This window comes from Camelus dromedarius, chromosome 2 (genome assembly GCF_036321535.1).
Source record: "Camelus dromedarius isolate mCamDro1 chromosome 2, mCamDro1.pat, whole genome shotgun sequence".
Lineage (NCBI taxonomy): Eukaryota > Metazoa > Chordata > Mammalia > Artiodactyla > Camelidae > Camelus > Camelus dromedarius.
The window spans coordinates 99,516,782-99,538,113 of NC_087437.1; the positions used below are offsets into that span (position 1 = coordinate 99,516,782).

General features: G+C 32.7%; 1 protein-coding gene across 6 annotated transcripts in view; it reads left to right on the top strand.

Annotated features, from left to right (window-relative positions):
• LOC105086820 (uncharacterized) overlaps nucleotides 1-21,332 on the top strand; it is a 380,981-nt gene that overhangs the window by 181,561 nt on the left and 178,088 nt on the right. For 2 of the 6 annotated variants that reach the window (XR_004138834.2, XR_010384851.1), the window contains exon 1: nucleotides 1,600-5,175. The exons of the other annotated variants lie outside the window; for them this stretch is intronic. The gene's annotated coding sequence lies outside the window, so the exon portion shown is untranslated. Of the gene's footprint in view, nucleotides 1-1,599; nucleotides 5,176-21,332 lie in introns of those variants that run through there. 6 annotated transcript variants of the gene reach the window in all.

A 21,332-nucleotide genomic window follows, 5' to 3' on the forward strand; every position in this document is an offset into this window, starting at 1 on the left:
AGGACTTCCTGTATGAAGTTGAGTAGGAGTGGAGACAGGGAACATCCTTGCCTTGTTCCTGGCTTTAGGGGGAAAGCATCTAGTTACTCATTACTGATTATGTTAGTTACAGGTTTTTGCAGGTGTTCTTCATCAATTTGGGGAAGTTTCGCTCTATTCTTAGTTTGTTGAGATTTTTTATCATGACTGAGTATTGGATTTTGTTAAATGCAATATCTTCTGTGTCAATTAATATAATCATATGATTTTCCTTGTATCTAGTTTTGGCATTAGAATAATGCTGATGTCATTGAATGAGTTAGGTAATATTCCTCTGTTTTTATTTTTTTGGAAGATATTGTGGAGAACTGATATTATTTCTTCCTTTAATGTTTGGTAGAAATCACTTGTGAAACCATTTAGTTCTGGTGATTTCTTTGGGGAAGGATAATTAATTATTAAATCAGCTTGTTTTCAGAGATAGAAATTCATGTTATCTATTTCCCTTGTGTGTATTTAGATTGCTCTTAATCCTTCTAAAACGGTAAAATAACTTGATAAAATATGAAAATGTCTACAGAGATTGCCTCAAGAGGCAGATTTATCAATCTAGAAAATGCAGTGAAGCAGGGAATGGTTTAAAAACAAAACTGACAGTGGGAATGTAAAGTCTTTCAAAATTTTAATAAGATCGGTGAGAATAGGTTATCATTTGTCCATTACTTAAATATTTTTATTTGTTTGTATGTGTGATACGTGTCTGTGTTCATCTTCATTTGTTACCCCAGGTAAAAACTTAAATACTTTTTTTTCTATTTTGACAATTGTATGTTGTATTATATTTTATTTTAAATATTTGTAGGTGATTTTCATGGAAAATATTTACTTAGTCATTTAAGACCATTTTCCTTATAAAAACTTTAGTCATTCCATTCCATAATCATTTTCAATTTACATTTAAAATTTATTTCAAATTGTTTCTCAATATCTTATGAGTATTCTCACTAGGATACAGGTGTTCAATGTACTGTGTTATTATTAGTATATCTTGCTTAAAGTGAAAGCCACTGTCATGTAGTTTGTAATTTATTTGGAGTAATAATGAGCTTTTGTGCACAATGATTATGTCTTGGCTTTTTTTTTTTTATGTTAGCATTTCAAGAGATATGTGCTCTTTTTGGTCTCAACTGGCATGGGAAATAATAGAACCAAAAAAAAGTGAAACTAACAATCATAATTTCACACAAATAACGATGTCTTTAGGCACTTTACGGCAATGACATCATGATGCTGTAGGGTGACATATAATATATCACTTTTCACAATAGTGTCTTTCATAATAATTTGTTTATGGTGAGTACTTGAATATGTGATACTTATCATTATTGCATAATATTCTATCACATTTCCAAAACTGCTGTTCATTACCTAATGCCTCAGCACTCTGAAATTCTCAACAAACAAGAGTGTCGTTTTCTTCAGAAACGTTTGGCTTTCAGTTTGCTTTAGAAAAGTTTGCCTTTCAGTTTGCTTACTAGACTATCTGAAACATGAGATCAGGAGCTGTGTTTTTTATCCCACACAACGCTTAACCCAGTGCCCCACACAAAATCAGCATGAAATAGAATTTCAGGAAGGATGAATGAATCAAAAGACGAATGAATGCTCACATCCACATGTCAGCTGGTAGGTGAAACGATTCCTATTGCAGTGGTCATTTCAGTCATCTTTTCCTCACCACTGCTGGTTAGGTTTATTAGTTTGCTATTGGCTTCTTCTTTCTCCCTCTACTAACTCCACATGGAGGTCTCATTGACTCTTACATAAAGGTTGAGAACTGAATCCACAGAGCAACTACCTCATCATATTCACAGGTTCTGCCCAACATCTGGAGATATTCTGATTAACCCCTTGACTTGTTTTATCTTTTATTATCTTCAGTCTCACTTCCTTTACCTGTATTCAGACTTTTTGCAAGGCACTCACATTTCTCTTCCTTCTTCCTTTAGAGTCTCTTCCATTTGTAAAAGCTACTTGAACTCTCCCCTTACAAACACTAACCTTTTTTCATTTCCAGCTCTTAATACGAAAATTTTATCTAGTAACAGACTTCAGCTGTAAATTGTCTATGGATCAAAACTATCTTGCAAGATCAAAAGTTTATATTTCTTTTTTTATTGTCCTAAAGGAAAAGCCAAGCACCTATTTATTCTGTAATTTTTTCGAAGTCAGTGCATGTTAATAGTGCACATACCATTTTGTTCTGTACCAGACAATGACTTAAGCATGGTATTCCTATTCAATATATGAAAATGGGAAGTATCATGAAAGAGTAGCAACTGTTATATTTTCCTTCATTCTCAACAATATGTATGGCTTTTATATAAACTCTGGCACATGTAGATTTTCCTCTTTCTGGAAAATGTAAAAATGTACACTTCCTTCATAAATTACATGCTCTGTTGGAACACCTGAGTATAGAAACAAACTGTAATCAACAACAAGGTGATTTTTCACTTCTTTTTACTTAGACGTAGTATTGGTTTTCTTAGGCTGCCATAAAAAATTCCACAGACTGGATGGCTTAAAAAAACAGAAACTTATTTCTCACAATTCTGGCAGCTAGAAGTCCGAGATCAAGGTGCCCACGGGGTTGGTTTCTTCTGAATCTCTTTCCTTGGCTGCAGTTGGACTTCTCCCTGTGTCTTCACATGATCTTCCCTCTGTGTATTTCTGTGTGCTAATCTCTCTTTGTGAGGACGCTAGTCATATTGGACTGCGGCCCACTCTAATGACCTCATTTAACTGAATTAATCTCTTTAAAGTTCACATCTCCAAATACTGTCACATTCTGAGATACTGGGAATTAGGACTTCAACATATGAATTTTGGGGAAACGGGACACAATTCAGCCCCTAACATTCATGATCGAACTAACTGCTTTGTGCATGCGTGTCTAAGGAGAAGACAGGAATGCAGAATGGCAGAGTAAGAGAAGTAATTCTGCGATGAACAAATGTTACTTCGGGGCCTCTATTTTATAGCTCCTGCAGGATACGTGTCACCGTGTAATTGTGAGGGATAATTTTCGTGGTAGATTGTAATGACAGACCATTCAGAGAAACATGTTGAATATTTTCCTGGATTGAAAGAAAGAGGCACAAAAGAAACCATTTCCCAGCATTTTATTTGATTCCATGAGAATTCTGAGCAGCCAATTGTACTCAGCTACATAGGAAGTCAGATCCAATGGGAATCTTTCTGGTTTATGCGTGTACTACTTTCAGAATAAGACAGTAAGTCACCTGTTATACAATAATATGTAAACATGCATTTTTAATGAATTTGGTCTTTCAGTGTATATGCACCCATCAAACCTAATAGTTGAACCTCTCTGTAACCATCTTCACCATTTCCTATCTGAGAAAATGACATTGTATTATAAAATTACAATTTTTATAGCTTAGATCTCTAGTTTCTAATATAAGAAAACAAACCTACCACTTTTGGGTGCAGGAATAGAAACAAAGGAAACTTTGCGAAAGCAGAAGAAACAACTTTCTGAAACAATCCCTTGACATACTTTTACAGTATATTAGAAACATTTATTTTTTGGTCAGCTTCTGACTACAGTGTGAACCAACCAGTTATATTTAAAAAAAAAAATGTCTTATTGGCTACTTGCCCTAAATGAGGAGACATCCTTCTACCCCGAATTAACAGCTGAAACTAAAATCCCTAAATGAAAAGATGTTGTCTTCTCTCACCATTGTTGTCCATAATTAGGACTTTGGTCGGGAGTAAGAATAACTTGTTTATAGTCCATGTTATCACACTCCTCTCAGCTTCTCGCTCTCTTCCACATGTGGAATGACTTCCTGATCCGTTCTCCGCACATGTGTAATGTTTGGCTCCAGTCTTGAGTGCAATAGCTCTAAGTTATCAGATCTTTTCTTCCTGCTACATCAGATAATTTTGATTATTACTTAAAGTGTGCTTCTCCTGACTTTGGTTTCCTTTGCAATTTAGACCATGAATGGGCAAATTTTAATCTTTTACAACTCAGGATATTATTTTCACACTCAGCCTAATAGCTAAATAAGCTTAGAAATTTAGGAAAAGTAAATTGGACCACTTGGTATTTTTTCATATAAGGAAAACAAACTCTCTGTGTATTAGGGATTGCTTCTGGAGGAACATCCAGAGCATTAGGCAGTCAGTACTAACTCTCAGAATGATATGAGTCTCTCTGGTCATGTGATACAGCTTTCTATCTTGGTGTGGTCAAAGAGGTTTGGTTTGGGTTGAGTGGGTACCATCTTAGTTCTCCAGGTGCTCCAGGTGCATGGTAGGGGCCATGTTATTGCTACACATAAGGGTTATTTTAATGTTAGTTTGAATACGTCAGAAGAATTAGGTTAGAATTCCACACAAATGTACGAATCTTTGTTACCTTCATATTTCACTTCTCCTCCGTGATACAAAATATTACTCTTCTTTAAATAGGGCATAAAATGATTCCAAGTTACCAGATCCAAATGCTGAACAAACAGTTCATATTTACCAAGAGGAATAGGGTTAAATTTTGTTCTCCACTGACAAATCCCAGCCCAGAACAGATTTTAGCCAGGCAGCTAGCAGAGCTCGCTGGGTGAACTGCACGGGCCACGGTGGGTGCAGAGCTCAGAGCCGGAAAGCAAACAGCTGCTCTAGCCTGATTTGAGTTAAAATAGTGTGAGTGTTTAGTCTGGCGCACAGCTTCAGGGGAGATTGGCAGCTGGGTCAAACAAAGTCCTTCCATTGGCTCTCTTCCCAGGCAGCTTCTGCTAGTATTTAGGTACTAGTGCAGTGTAGGGCCCTTTCTCAGGCAAAACCTAACATCTGACCGCACCCTCTTTGCTTTTTCCAAAAAAAAAAAAAAAAAAAAAAAAAGAAAGAAAAGAAAAGAAAAAAAGAAAAAAGCTTCTTTTCCCTTCTTTCGTTAAGATAAATTCTCCAGTAGACAACCTCTCCCGCTAATTGTGTATTAGCAATGTATTTTATCTTGCTAGCTGACGCACTGGGCTCTCAACGTGGTGTGGAAGGCAGCCTGTTACAGTGCTGGATTCATAAAAGGGCCTTTATGGTTTGTGAAAGAATATCTGTGTGCTTAGGCAGGAAACTTTTTGATCTGCAGAAAAGCCAGAAGACATCTAGGTAAGGCTGCGTATCAAATCTACTTTTTGGGGGGGAAAGTTGGGCAGTGAGAATGATTCATCATAAGCGACGTGAGTTTGGAGTGTGCCTGTTCACTTGTAGAAGTTTAAAAGGTACTATTTGTTTTGCTTATATTTTGTTTGTTTGTTGAAATCTTAAAGGAATACTGTAGTCTGCATTTTTACGATTTTGTTCTCTGCTGCTGGGCTGATCATAGTGGATATAGAGTTTTATTATATAGCAAAATCTTTGTAAACTGCCACAGAAAGAAAGTGTCTTTAGAAGGGAAATTGACAAGTTTTAAAGAGTAATTGTACAATCATTTGAGGACAGAGGAACACTGCATTAGACTAACAAGGGTTTAATTACCAAAAATAGTTTAATGTTGCTTTGGAAGGAATATTAAGTAAGTTGTCTTTGTCTCTTACTTTTTAATTTTAGTCGCTGATTTAGCCTGTTGGGTCACATTTTTTGTTAGTGCTGAAGGCTGCCATGAATCCCTAATGAGGCCCCTTTGCACATGATTTTGGCACTTGGCCAAAATCAACTTCCCAGCGGCAAGCTTTCTCCAAAGAACCTGGAGCAAAAAAAAAAAAAAAAAACATTTATTAGAAATCATGTCTGAAAGCTGCCATAACCAGTTGTGTAGGCATGCCAAAATGACTTTATACAGTAAATATGAAACGATTTAAGAAAATTTTCCTTGTATTGTTGCTTTTAAAATTATGAATTTCTGCTTGTGGCCACCTAAAATACGTTAGAACAAGAACTATCTTAAAGAAGGTTTATCGATTTTTTTGTTTTTCTCAGCAGACCAGAGTAGGGGTGATTATCTTGCTGAGAAATATACAGTACGGAAGGGTTATTCAGAACACTTCAGGATAAGTAACAGATGAATTCTTAAAACTGTTCATCTCTGTAAGTAATACTCAGTGAACAGTAAGTAATGAAGTTTTCTAGAAGTTTCAGTGTGTGCACAACTAAGCTTAACATTTTTTAAATGGCACTTTTGTATATTTTAAATACTACAGTGTTTGGGATTCTAAAAAACATTAGCGCTTATTGTATGATTTTGAAAATTTATTAATGCCTTGATAGTATTCCTACCAAATATTTTAATAAAGGTGCTTGATATATAAACACAACTAAATAACTTTAAGTAATTGTTTTTAATTACTGTTTTGCAATAAAAAGTATATTTTTTTAATGTAAGAGACTCTGAAATTCAAAGACACTTCCATCTAATTTTTGAAACTGTCAATTTTGATTTTATTACAACTGAATTTTGTCATGTAAGCCATTACGTTATTTTACACCCTAGCATAAATTAAATTCACAAGTTGCAGTGAAATACCTTAGTAATCAGATATTAACAGCCTCAGATTTTATATAACCATTCTAGCAATATCTTAGACATTAAAAATAGACACACCGCAGAGTGTTTAAAAGCAGAAAAGTAGTATCTCAGTTGCTGTTTTCTTTTTGAGAAATACTGTTATCACTATCCTAAATGCTGTTTTGCCTGGTTATGTTAGTCTGTAGAAGTCGAGAGTGAAACTTTATTTTTCACTTTAAAATAATCATATTTCTCTTTAACATATTGATGAGAACTTGATTTATTCTTTAAAGAAACATGATTTAGAGCTGTCTTAGTAAGTATGTTTTTCATATATTTATCGCTAGGTTTATCTTCTCTTTTTTATTATGCAGTGTAAAATATTGCTAATTTGGGTCATAGGGAAAAATGAAGATTTACTTTTAGGAAATTTTAGCATTAAAAGATGCACCTTGATTTTCATCAATTTATGTATATATGTAATTTATGTATGTATAAAATATTTCCTGGTATTCCTGTGGACTGAATTATGATACTGTATTTACCTTGCTATTAGTTGCATTGAGCCATGGAGTGTTTGAAGTTACCATTTCAGTGAACATTAAAGTACAGAGATGTTATAAATTGGGAAAGGGTAATATGTATCTGCTATTTATAGAAATTTATCTGGGTAAGTTCTATATTTCTATGTGAGTTCACAGTTGAATTCTCCTTTAATGTAATCTTTATTCTTTAAAAAGAAGTTAATATATTAGGTAGACAGTTCAAGATTTGAATTTAAAAGGGAACATTTTATCATTTACTATCATCAAACAGGTGCAGGAAAAAGGGGATAGCTTGCTTATTCAGCAGAGTTCTTGCTTAAAAATTCTATTTTTATAGTAATCTTAGCTCTTATGCACCTTATCTTCTGTTTTCATCTTTTAATTTTTTAGTTATTATCTTTCTTATTTGAAATTGGCAGAATGTTTCTCTAAAATATACTGAAAATCTTTCAATTAGTGATTTTAGTTTTTTGGTTAATTAGAGGTCATAGAGAAATAAATGCCATAGAATATAGAACTTTTAGTGTACACAGATATGTTAGTTTCTGAGGTCAGAAGAAGCTTAACTGTACAAAATTCCTGGCAGATAATTTTGACTTGAGGTAGAAACAAGAATTGAGAAAAATTTAAGTTATATTCCTTGCTGAAAAAGCTAAGAAACTTACTTTCTTTTGCTATGGCTACAAATTGTGATTGAGTATTTCCAAAGCATAGGCTTTTCAGCAAAATTATTAGCTAATTTTCCTTGGAACTATAAAAGCAAAACACTGATTATATTTTCTTCACTGAGTTGGCATTTTAAAAACAATATTCAGAATTACTTTTAATTACTTTTTAAAAGTATTTCAGTATTTTTGTTAAATGTATTTGCAAAGAACAGTTTGAATAATTTGTTTCATTCATCATTTTTCCCATTCTTTTGGAAATATTAAAACCTATTCCACTTTACAATATAGAAACAACTTCACTCTTCAACGAAAGTGAAATTCAACTGCAGTTGTCAATTTAGATTATGGGCCTTTACCTACTTAAGTGTGACAGTGTTTTGGTTTGTTTCAATTATGCAACAGGCACATAAAATACTTTCCCCCAATTAAAAGAGATATTAATTAAGTATAAATTTTAATTCTAGATGAAAAGAAAAGTTTAAAACTGCAGGATTTTGTGCACAACTTTTAAAATGTTGGAAATGTTACAGAAGGGCATTTTTGATGAGTGTTTTATCGTTTAAATGAAATGTTTTGTAAGGTAAATGGTAAATTCCAGCAATGAGATAAATGTGTTGCTACATTAGATAGAATATAATTATTGAATTTTGGCATAAATTCAGTGACCTCTGCCATAAAAGATTAGTATATGTGGGATGATCTTGGATTTGCAATAACAAAAGTGGATGGTGAAGCACGTGAGCCACGAACCTTTGTTGTTTTAGAGAAAGTGTGTGCTGAAAGTAAAAAGACACTTTTCATGTAACTGCTGATAATCATATTTTGTCGCTTAATTAACACAATAAATCTTGAACATTAAAAAAGTAATTACAATTTGTAAAATGCATTTGTAAGACTTTTTTCATATAATTAACTGCAGTTTTTCTTTTGTCATTGTTTTATGACATGAACAACTGTCATAGTTCCAAGCAGCCAATATCTAACTATGGATTAGATAACCAAGTGATTTTTTAAATGTGCTTTTATTTAAATACAATTAATATTGAATAAAGAATAATGTTCTCTGATTTTGTCTTTTTTGTATGAAAGAATGGTTGATTTGCACTTGTTGCATTTTTTTACTCAATATTGATTTAGTATTTAAGTTATCATAAAGTAAATATTGCTATTTGATATAGTTTTTAAACATGGTAGGGTTTATTTTACAAGCAACCTGACCTACTATATATTTAAACAATGGTGATTTTTACTAGCTGTATATTCTTCTCTCAAGTCAGTATGATCGGCAAAAGGCTCTCTTTTTTGGTGCTCAAAATTTTTTCTAAAAACCTCTGTAGTTTTTAGTTTTAGTTTTCAGTTTTCTCTTGTTCATTTGTCCAGGTGTGTCTGCCAACCTGAGTATCTGCCTACGTTCTGAAGTATCTGTCCTGTGAGCATTAGGTTGGAAAGTGTAGTGGCAGGTTCTAAGTTTACTCTTGTTTCATACTACTCTGGATAGACTGACCTTGAGTTTCCTATTGAAAGCTAATCTATATACAAATCAGTATACACGATCACGCTTAAGTCTGATGATTTTGATAATTTAAAGCATTGAATATTCTGTTTAAGTGGTCATTTACACATTTGTGTAGTGATTCTAAATATCTGACTATTACTGGTTTTAAAGCCTTACTAATTTATAGAAAATGTGAAATGCCATCATTTGCTTAAAAATTACTAATATTTACTGATTTTATCATTGCCTCTGCTCTGATATTATTGAAATGTTACATAATAGTGCTCCTTAAAATTACCATGAGACTAAGCCCTGCCTTACTTTTCATTCCCCCCATTAACTTAAGAGGTTAACATATGTGTGTGGGGAGATGCCTGAAAATATTTCAAAAATTTTTTCTCTCCTGTGATTATCAACTACTTTACTCTTTGCAAAGATTTTGAAAGGAGCGATTGTGTATTTTTTGAATGTTTATATAAATGTGAGGAATACATGGGCTTTCTGTGGACCTAAGTTAAAAAACTAAAATAGAAAATAAGATTAAGATTAATGGCATGGTGTATTTTTATAGCAACTAATTGCAACTTGCTATTCGTACATAAACAACAAACTGGAAAGATACACAGTGGACTCTGAGAGCAGCCTTCATTTACTTTTTACTTAAGAACTGCTGAGAAAGTGGTGGCAAAGAGATGATTTCGGTCCAGTCTGTATGATCTGTGATATTTTAGGCCCATGCAATCATTTCCCATATTTAAATCCTCTGGTCTTGCTTCAGAGCCTCCTTAACACTAATCTCTGAAATTTTTACAGAGGGAGGGGTTGCAGAACACACTCATTCTTGCTGTTCACTGGAGGGTCCGTGATTGGGGTTTCTTTGGCAAAGACAGTGTTTTTCTCTGTATAGTGATTTTTAAAAAATCACAGTTTGGGTAGGTGGGCTCAATCAGTTGGCCAAATGAGCATAATAACCAAGCCAACTCAGCCTTAACAAGGATAATTAGTTTTTCATTCTTCCCTTAAACCTAGGCACTTTCTTGAAGAATGTGGGCAGTTGTGCTTGAGTTGCTGAAAACTGTACAGCATGCATATTCTAATTCTGAATTAGTAAACTGTTTTGTGATCAAAATAGTTTATATCAATATATGCTGTGTCCAAAATATTTAAACAATGGTAGAAGCAGTTGCTCTGAGATTCAATTTGTAGGATTAACTTTATTATAATTTTATTTGAGATGTAGTCTGCAAATTACTTTAAAAAAGCACTCTTTACTTTTTTTCTATTACATTCTTCTTGAGGCATAATGATTTTTAGATATAATTTTTTTGCTAGTGAAGCAGTTTTTGAAAATTTTATGTATATTGCCATTGCTTGTTCTGTAGAATTCTAACCTGATCACATGTTCTTTCCTGTCCATTCCTAGGGCCCATTCATAAATATTCTCTAGAGAGATTTTTTTTGTCAACAGCCAGTTTTAGACAAATTCAGGTAGCTTGACAGTCAAAAAGGTTGCTACACAGAAAATCCCTATCTGAGTGTGATTTAGCTAGTTCTAAAACATGTTCGATTGTCAGGAAATGAATCAACAAGGACATAGAAACAAAGAATGATTTGTAATTTTGGCAAATGAAACAGCAATAATCAGTCCAAAATATTTATAGAAGGATAACATTTTTCTATTGACATATTTTGTGTCAAGAAATTTAATTTGGAAACTGCTATTTGTTACTAGAAAGCGGTAATGACTTTAGTAATCAATAGTTCAAAATGCCTGATATAAGACAAAGGGCTGACTTAAATGAATTAGTCTTAGATAAAATGTAAGCTATTAGGTTACCTCAGACCTGGAATTTGGGTTAACTTTCAATATCCAAATCATTAAATATGAATGTAATAGTATTTGTGTGTTTTCTACTTTCAGAATTAGCCATGTCTACCTATGAAATCTGTTCCCTCCTCTTAGATAACTAACTTAAGAGTAATCAAATATCTTACAATTTCCATTTACCATCTTAACGCCTACTCACGATGAAACTTGCAGAAACAAAATCACATAAAAGTCTGGATTAATAGTGAGATGAGATTATGTAGCCGAAAATGAAATTACATGTATAAAGCGCAGGTGTTTACTAGCATTTGTGCAGCCAGATAAACAGTTGCATTGCAGGTAGAGTTCCTCCTTTCTCACTTGAGAAAAGTGCAATTAAAAGTAATTAACAGATGTATGAAATGTACAGCTGCTTTCTTCTAACTAAATTTCACAGAAATGGACTAAATTACAATGGATTTAAAAGTTACTACATTTTAATGGTTTTTAAATTGGATTGGAACCAGCATTACTAGGTTTACTAGCTAAAGGGAATGAATACTTATGAGTACTTGGGACAATCTCTGCTTAGGTGGCAGCAAAACCATTAAGGTATTGGAAATTGCTACCAGACCAAAACATACAGCAAGTTAGTGAAAATTAAGTTTGTAGATCCCTTCTATGCACTCTATGCCTTTATGCTATTTATATGATATATTCCCTGACAGCATGCAAAATGATTCAGCTATGAGTGGAAAAGTGTGTACATGTGCGTGCATATTTATAGGATGGTGCGTGTGTGTGTGTGTGTGTGTGTGTGTGTGTGTGTGTGTATAAGAGATCTTTGTTTTCTTTTCCTAGTGGTAAGGAAAATACCAAGAGTAAGATGTCGGTATGTTGGTAAAAATAGGGAATACTGGTAAACTGTTTTTGTGTACTGGGTTGTAAGCAATGACCATGAACCTACATTTCTGGAAAATAAGCCTTTTTTTTTCTCCAATCCATGCATTTCTCCTGGAGCTACTTATATGCTCAGTAGCAATAAGCTACCGTCATTAATATTATCCTACCAGTAAAGAGTTGTTCTTTTTTTTTAAATTGAAGTATAGTTCATTTACAGTATTATGTTAGTTTCAGGTATATAGCAAAATGGTTCAGTTATATACATATACATTTCCATATTGTTTTCCATTAGAGGTTATTACAAGATATTGACTATTTCCCTGTGTTATACAGTAAATCCTGTTGCTTACCTATTTTATATATAATAGTGTGTATCTGTTAATCTCATGCTCTCAATTTATTCCTCCCCCTTCCCTGTCCCCTCTGGTAACCGTAAGTTTGTTTTCTATGTCTGTGAGTCCGTTTCTGTTTTGCAGATAGATTTATTTGTATATTTTTTAGATTCCACATACAAGTGATATCATATAACATTTGTCTATCTCTGACTTTCTTCACTTTTTATAATAATCTGTAGCTGTATGTTGCTGCAAATGGCAATATTTCATTTTTATGGCTGAGTAATATTTAATTTTATATATATGTCTATACATCACTTCTTTACTCATTCATTTATTGATGGACATTCAGGTTGCTTCCATGTCTTGGCTATTGTAAATAGTGATGCTATGAACATTGAAGTGCATGTATCTTTTCAAATTAGAGTTCCCTCCAGATGCATGCTGATGCGTGGGATCGCTGGATCATATAGTAGCCCCATTTTCAGTTTTTTAAGGAAACTCCATACTATTTTCCATAGTGGTTGCACCAATTTACATTCCCACCAAGAGTGTAGGAGGGTTCCCTTTTCTCCACACCTTCTCTAGCATATATGATTTGTAGACTTTTTGATGATGGCCATTCTGAGACGTGTGAGGTTACAGTCATTGTGTTTTTGATTTACATTTCTCTAATTAGTGATGTTAAGCATCTTTTCATATGCTGGTTTGTAATCTATATGTGTTCTTTGGAGAAATGTCTGTTTAGGTCTTCTGCCCATTTTTTGATTGGGTTGTTTGGGTTTTTGGGTTTTTTTTAATAGTAAATTGTAAGAGCTGTTTGTATATTTTGGAAATTAAGCCCTTGTTGGTCACATCGTTTGCAAATATTTTCTCTCACTCCATAGGTCACGTTTTCATTTTGTTTATAGTTTCCTTCACTGTGCAAAAGCTTTTAAGTTTGATTAGGTCCCATTTGTTTATTTTTGCTTTTATTTATTTTGCCATGGGAGACTGAGCTAAGAAAACATTGCTACGATTTATGTCAGAGAATGTTTTGCCTATGTTCTCTTCTAGGAGTTTTACAGTGTCATGCCTTTTATTTAGGTCTTTAAATCATTTTGAGTTTATTTGTTGTATATAGTGTGAAGGAGTGTTCTAATTTTATTGGCCTACATAAAGCTATCCAGCTTTCCCAACACCACCTGTTAAAGAGACTGTCTTTTACCCATTGTATATTCCTGACTCCTTTGTTGAAAATTAATTGACCATAGGTATATGGGTTTATTTCTGAGCTCTCTATTCTGTTCTATTGACATATGTTTGTTTTTGTGCCAATACCACTCTGTTTTGAATAATGTAGCTTTGTAGTGTTGTCTGAACCTGGGAGGGTTATACTTCCAACTTTGTTCTTTTCCCTCAGGATTGCTTTGGCAATTCTGGGATGGCAAAGACCTATTCTTGACCAAGTTTTCTTGGACTTGAAATATACTTCTTTTCTTTGCAGTTAGGAATAGCCAAGCTTTTCTAAAACTCTTCTGGAAAGGTATGTTGATGGTTAAAGGAAGAAGGGGAAGTGGAAGGGGAGGGATTGCATTGGATCAGGGAATTAAAGAGCTTTTATACTCTGTGTAAGATCAGAGATTTATTATAATCAGTCCATTAATACTTCAACAATAGTTTGCTTTTGTAAGAGTATTACTAAAAGAATTTCAAAAATTTGACCTTGGAGGTAATTAGAAAACTGAGTCATTGGTTATGAGCATGCTGATGGAACCCTTTCTCTATCCTGTCTACAACATTTTTTCAAGTGATTGACCCCTGTCATTGAAAGTGTTATGCATGACCAGTCATAGTTGTAGTGGTGCAGATCCAGTGCAGAGTTCTTCATACATCTCATCTCACTGAATCCTTTAAATAACCATCAAAAGTAGGGACAATTCTCCCTATTGTATAGATGGGAGTTCTTAGAGTGCCTAAGTAATTTTCTTAGAATTCCTGGCCTACTAAGTGTTAATGGTGCTTCTAGTCCATGCCGTTATCTGTTGCGCTATATTTAATGATCTTGACCTTGAAGATATGACAAACATTAAATATAATCCTCTGACTTAATACTTGTCTTTTTAAACAGTTGAAGAAGCAGAGTTCTAAAAGTATCAAAAATCGGTCACAGTTGGAGAATAGTGATAGATACTGTATACATTAGGTATTTTTAACATTTGAAGTACTTTAAATATTATTTAAGTTAAACAATAGCCAGTGACCAATAAAACAGTTTTGGTCACAAGCAGTTTTTCTCCAGAAAAATATAATAATGTATGTGGGCAAAGACTGCATTTATATGAGGCTCTTTTGCACATCAGTGGCTTGAAATATTAAGAGCCGTGGAATAGCACATCAGGGAGAAAAGCATTCTCTAAAGACATTTCACTAGCTTGTTTTGTGAACATACGTTATTGTAATCAGAGCTACAGGAATTGGAGAGGTGCAGATATTTTTCATTGCGGTCACCAGTAACACCCAGTGCTCCAGAGCAGAGCACCGTTGTGGCGTCCAATGGAAGCCAACTCAGAATCTTTCCCATGGTTCTTCAGGCTCTGAAGTGGGCATTCCCACTAGATGATGGTGTCTCTTTACTTGAAAATTTACAGTTTGTCCATGTCACAGGATGTGTAGGAAGAAACCAAAACTATATTACAGACCAATTATTGGTAAATGTTTTAAAGTTAAATTTCTAATCTCTGTTGATAAGTCTAAAACTTGAAATGAGGAATGGGGATAAAATACATTTTATAAAATTGTTTATTGTATTTCCATGTAATGTTGGGTATTATTATTCAAAATATCTTGATGAACACTGAAAATTTTGTTCCAAAATCACTTTTCCAATACTCATATATTTGATTCATTGGCTTTTAGAGCTGTGACTGTTGAATGCTATTTCTTTAACTCCCTTACTTTATGCAGGACAGAATGGTGACTTGGGGGAAAAAAAATGTCTCTCTGCTCATAGTATTAATACTAGTGCCTGGAGAGTTGGCTTTGAATGTAGGTCTTCCTTCTGGGTTTGTATTCCTTTCTCTACATAAGGCCCTCTTATCCTGTAAAGTCATTTATATCCAGCTAGCAAATGTTCTGTTTCACTCTTTTTAAAACTTTAGTGGTGTGAAAAAAGAGTAGAAGGAGAATTTAACTTCATTATTAAACATGAAAAAGACTAATAAAAAGTGTATATAATTGAATATAAACTTGCCCATGAATTATCATTTCTGTAAAGTCACATTATTAAAAGTTTCTAGTTTATAATTTCATACTTGATTCTAGGGTACTCTGATCCTTTAAGTTTTATTGAAATATTCATTTAGCATCCTTGCTGAAAAATTGATGGTAGTCCTTTGAATTTTTTATTTCTTCATGAGATTAAAAGGTTTTTATTTTTTTAATGGAGAGATATAACATGCATGATTGTTAACCATACAACTGGGTGAATGTTTTACATATGTGTAAGCGTATATAATCATATGCATAAATACACGTAATCATCTCACAGATCAGGCTATAGAAATTTCTAGCACCCCAGAAGACCATCTCATGCACTATTGATATCTATCACCATAGATTAGGTTTACTAATTTTTTTATTTCATATAAATAGAATCACACAACATATACACATTTTTGTCTGGCTCATGTTACTCATCATTTTATCCCTGTGACTTCCCTATTTGTGTATATCAGTAGGTTGTTCTTTTCTGTTGTGGTGTAGTAATTTTTTATGTGAATATAGCACAACTCACTTATTAATTCTATACTTTTTGTTGTTTCCAGTTGTCTTTTTACATAATTTTTAAAATGTAGATCTGGTGTCAAAAAAGTAGAAGTCGGTTTTTCTATCTAGTAAATGAAATATGAAAACAGGATCATTTTAATTAAACCATAAGGGCAGTGATTGCTTTATATGATAACTAACTCATGCATATTTGAACCATGTGAAATGAAGACTTGATACTACTGTTATTAGTGGAAATAGTTTCTGAAGAGATTTAGTATGTGTTGTTCTAAGTAGATGCTAAAGAAGAATTCCTAAAATATTTAAACTTTTAACCATTATTCCTTTGCTTTTGTTATTTATTATATATATATATGTGTGTGTGTGTGTGTGTAACTGTAATTACAGGTCAGCCCACATATGTATCTTTTTAAACTCAATTATCCATTTTTTTAGAGTCTTTATGGATTGCTGAATTTTTCTGATGTAAAACAAAATAAATTAAACTATTGTCTTTGACAAAGAATAATTTGGAATGATTCTGAACATGTTTAATTTCATAATTTCATATATGAACAAAATAATATCCAATATTTTGACAATAGGGATAAAGGTTTGTTTGAAAGTAATGAGAAGACTTTTAGAGAGATTTTTGTTACTAGGTTTGTTTTGTTGTTGTTGTTCCACAGTTCCTGATACTATATTCAAATTTAAAATGATTTACTTTACTAGGAAGATACAAATGTTACTAATAAAAATGGAAAAGTTCTTTATTATAGAATAAAATAAGATTAGATTGTTACTTAGATATTATTAACCAACTCATCTATTGAGTCATTTGCTAGCTTCTATTGACTACATCCCTCAGTGCTAATGAATGTATTTGTCACATTGGCTATATTGATAAATAATCTGGGATTGTCATCTGGGATTGTTTACTTTTGCTAATAAGCAGCTACTTTAAATAAAATAAATAACATTAACATAGTATGTTAAAAATGTAGTTTACAAAGAAAGCCCTTTCACATAATATACACATTAACACTGCCCCACCCCCAACAGTGAAATAATTAGTATCCTATAGTTAGTTAAGACTGATCTGTATCCTGCACTGGGATTTTTTCCTATTCTAATTCTGTTGTCTCTTATTATAAGAAGCTACCTTTCTGCAAATAATGGAACCCCATTTAAGAGATCCAGGGTGAACAAGCAGTTTACTACAATTTTTCCAAAATGTATTTTTTAAAATATTGATTTGTTTTATGTATATTTATTACACTACAAAATTCCCTTATAATCTGGAAATTTATCAACAATAAATAATAATTTTTACAGGTCTTTTAGTGTTATATTTTAAAGATATTATAGCCCCTAAAAACAGTAGTACCACTTTCTAGTATTTTTGTTTTTATATAACCAGTCCAAATTTGGCCAAGGTCAATGATGCTTTTTATTATTTTTGACGACTATACAATGCCCGATAATGATTCCATTTTTGACACCAGCTGACAGTAAGCTTCCCTCTTAGATGAATTCATAGACGGTCTGTTCACCATTCAAACATGTGATGGACACTACAAAATTCCACTGCTGTTCTTCTGCTTAATTAGATGTATTTGCATCTGATAGAAAAAGACCAACTTCTTGCAACATTTTCCCCATAATAATTTTATTTTAGATATTAAATATAAATGTGCACAATGTCTGAAGGCCCCTGAATAGACAAATTAATGTGGACATTTAAAAAATACTTGTTTGCAAATACTAACTACTATACATAAAATAAATAAGTTTATACTGTATAGCATAGGGAACTATATTCAATATCTTATAATAATAACCTATAATTAAAAAATGAAAACAAATATATGTATGTTCCTGAATGACTGAAACATTATGCTGTACATCAGAAATTGACACAACATTGTAAACTGACTATACTTCAATAAAAAAGAATGCAAAAACATACTGATTTGTCATTACTACTATGCTGTGTATCTTCAGCTTGAAAATATGGTTGACTTCTGAGTATTGTCCTCTTTAAATCAGGATGTCACCTTGTAGCTACTGGCCTTTAGTGACCCGTGAAAATGGATAGAGTTATTCTGATCTCACTATGGAGAAGGTCAGGTTCACAGCTTGGATTTGAGAACAGCAGAAGGGATCACCTTAGAGGAAGAAGCTGGTTTTAAAAAAGCAAATGTTTATTTACATTAAGCTCATCAGAAATAGGTGGAGGTCGAGAAGGAAACAACTGCAGAATTACTTCAGGATATTTTTAAAGAGCCTCCATTTAGGTATCCTTATCTAAATACATTAACTTTGTAGCCATTTCCTCATGAAGAATGCATCAAACTTTTCTCTATCTAGAACCTTTTTTTTTAATCCACAGCTCATACTTATTCTTCTTGCTGTAATATTTAAATAATTTTATCTTAAAGATTTTGTGCTGAATGCTTAATTCATCAGTCCTTATTTCTGTCTTCTTGCAATTCTGTTTATTTGCTTTAATGTAGCTGCTATAAAAATCAACCATGGTTATCAGAAATAAGTATACACAATTCACAAAACTAGCATGCCTTGCAGAGATATAAGTAAAAATATAGTAGAGTATATGAGTGTATTTAGTAGTAGTAGTATATATAGTATAATGCATATATGTGTGTATGTATTTACATATAGATATATATTTACTGAGATGGACTTATTTCCTGAAAATTATTTTATACTTTGGGATTTTCATCTGGAATAGTCTAAATCTCATGTTATTTTTGGTGGGTTTACAAAGATCTCCAGGGGAAAATAGCAATAAATAGGACTTTTTATTAATAATAATTTATTTTGAAATTATGATATTTATATTCTGAAAACACTATTTTTTCATTTCTTACAGTGATACAGAGCAAGAAGTGATACATTAATATGTGATCATTTTTACCAGTATTATATTTTTCCCAGTACATATGTTATTGTTAAGAGAAACTGAGTTTATATTTCACTTCAATGAACAACAGCAAGAGCAAAATATGTTTTTATTTTGTTGAGACTTATTGTGAAATAATAAAGTACAGAATTTCCAATCAATTATAACATGTTTTAAATGCACAGAACTCTCTATAATAGCTATTTTTCTGTACTCATAGTTATGAATATAATTTATCAGTATGTTTTCTTCTGAAGAGAAGGGATGTATCTGATATTTCTTTGATTTTTTTCTTGCCTTGTTTGTCAGAAATTCTAGCTTATACAAAACTAAATGGCAATTCTGGCCAATGCGGACCACGACAATACCCAAACTCAGTAAGAAAATTGCCATGTGTGGAGGACTGTACTCCTGCCCAGTCAGAACTAGTTATTCCTTATTTACTGTAGACCTTAATGTTCATCGATAGGAAATAACATTCCATTCTGATGCATGACTAATTTGTCATTTGAGTTGTATTTTTAAAAAAAAATCAATAAAATTCAGGCCATAAAGGACTTAAGAGGTAGAGATAATCCCATTCTTTTGCGCTAATTGTTTTGATTACAAAATAAAAACAGAAAGTTTTTAAAAAGGAAATGTTGCAAAATTGACTGATAGATAACCTTTTACCCTGTGTTGTTCCTCCAGTCTCTGATACGTGTTAGCTGTTAGGTGAACGATTCAAGGAAGGAAAAGATGAACAAAAGGCTATGGTATATGCATAAACTATAGTAATACCTACCTTATCGCTGGAATAATAAAAATCATTCTGCAATCAGAGTGCTTCGTCAGCTACCTACCCTCCATGTAATAAATACACATTTCTTTACCCTTATTAAAAAGACACCTGAGGTATTTTTGTCCCCATGAAGATTATAACTTAAGGGAGAATATTAAAGACAAATGAACCACATGAGAAAAATAGAAAATATGCTAAATTAATTTAGCTGAGCTAGTAGATTTTTATTTAATCATATGCTTTACTTAAAAGAAAAAATAATCAAATCAAAATCAGTAAAAAATCTCTTTGAATAACTTTCTATGAAAAATAGACTTTGAAATTCCATATGAGCCTATTGAAAAGGTAAATGAATTCGACAAAACCACTAGTTGATATTCTGTGTGAAGGCTACCCTGATAATATATTGGGCACCCTACTCCTATTTCTGTTGCAGAACAGGAACTGACATGTAATAGATGCTCATCAAATATATGTTGAATGAATAAAGGCGTGAATGATCCTAGTGAAATGAATATTTGTATCTCTAAGTGGGTTTCCCCCTCTCAATAGGGCTCATTTCCTTAAAGGCTAAGATTCTTAAAGCTGCTTCTGGAGTTCTTATCTTTCGATGATTCAATTACTTTGCAAAGGAATAGCATCTAGTTAAAAGTTAAGTCTTCAGAGAAATTATTCTGATTTTCATTGTAATATCAGCCAATGAAATTGATCATTTCAGAGAATCTGTGTGTGTGTGAACTTGTAATCATCGTGGCTATATCTGGTCTGTGAAAGAATGAAGACTGTCACCGAGCATTTAGTAATCTAGTTTATTGCACAGTTTAAAAATCAGTTAACAACTGAGATGTAAAAAACATAGTCAGACTATTTTTTGGCCTCCTTGTATTGTATCAAAATACAATTGTGTGGGTCTCTGTGTAATTATTTCTTAGAACATATTTTAGATGTCATATAAACCATATCTTCATAAAAATGAAAACTTTTATTTTTGCCATTTATGGATTCAAATTAACACATTTTGCATATTTTTATATTCAATTATTAAGAAATTTTAATGTTTAATGAGGATGCATACAGAAATGTTATAGCGAATTGGTATAGCACCTACGTTATTATACCTTGTAATTGGTGTAGTAAATGGAGCAGATTTCTATTCCTAAAAGTTTTTTTTTTCCTCTGAATTTAACAATAACTTTCTAAATCTTACAGTTCATAAGTATCTTGATTTTCCCATTTGTGGCTGCTGCCTTTGGCTCTCTACATGCCAACTTATCACCAGGAAATTTCTTAAGTAATCATAAGGAAGATTTAATCGAAATCAGTTTAGTTCCCAATAAATGTACAACTAGGGATATAGAAGAAGCCAAGTTTCTAGTGATTGAATTATTTTATTATATATTCCTGACATGGATATAAAAGTGGTGACCTTTCCCCTCCTCCTTCCCCTCCAAAAAAAATTGAGAAGAGTTGGGAGCAAATAACTTTTAACAGCAAAAATCTTTTCAAAAAATAATACTAGCAGCTACTGCTACTACCTGTTAAGGTCTGTACTGGGCTTCTCCTGGAACAGCAGAGTATTGTTAAAGGAATGGATGCCAGAATCAGACTGCTCAAGTT